Genomic DNA, 629 nt, shown 5'->3' on the forward strand with positions numbered 1-629 from the left:
CACTCAATAAAGCATTTGTTTCTACCTTCAAAACAACCACTTCTCCTTTTCAAGGAGGTCAATACTCCTGTCTTCTAGCAAGCTATCAGAGTGAACTTGCCACTTAAGTTCTCTTTGGACAAAATCCTAGTAAGGGCAGTATAACCATCATGATAACCCTGAGGTATTGCAACCTATGCTGTCCCAGCAATTGCAAACTCGATCTCCAAGATCTGCTGACTCATGCATTCACTGTTTTTGTACCCTATTATTTGTGCTTTAGAGTGATTATTTAGTCAACACTGTTTGGCCGTACTTTGTGAGTTAGTACACATTGCTGTGAGACTTTGAGCAGATCAACAGTCTAAAGCCAGATTAGGACAGAGAGGCCTCATTCAGAAGTGAACAATGGACCATTGCTTCGGCCATAATAAGCATTTGGCCTGTGACACAGCACACAGGCCAGAGTCCTTAAATGGACCGCTTCTTGCACCTATGACAAGAACACACTGGCTGCCTGCTGAAAACAGAGTAGGACAAACTGCTATGCGAGTTCAAACATCTAACCATGCTGTTAGAGGCCAGTCTGCAGTAGGTTTGACCAAACCAACAAACTAAGAGGCAGGAGACCGAAATAATAAATGCAGCAA

The sequence above is a fragment of the Filicampus tigris genome, chromosome 2 (assembly GCF_054856515.1).
Source record: "Filicampus tigris isolate MCC_2025a chromosome 2, RoL_Ftig_1.0, whole genome shotgun sequence".
Taxonomy (NCBI): domain Eukaryota; kingdom Metazoa; phylum Chordata; class Actinopteri; order Syngnathiformes; family Syngnathidae; genus Filicampus; species Filicampus tigris.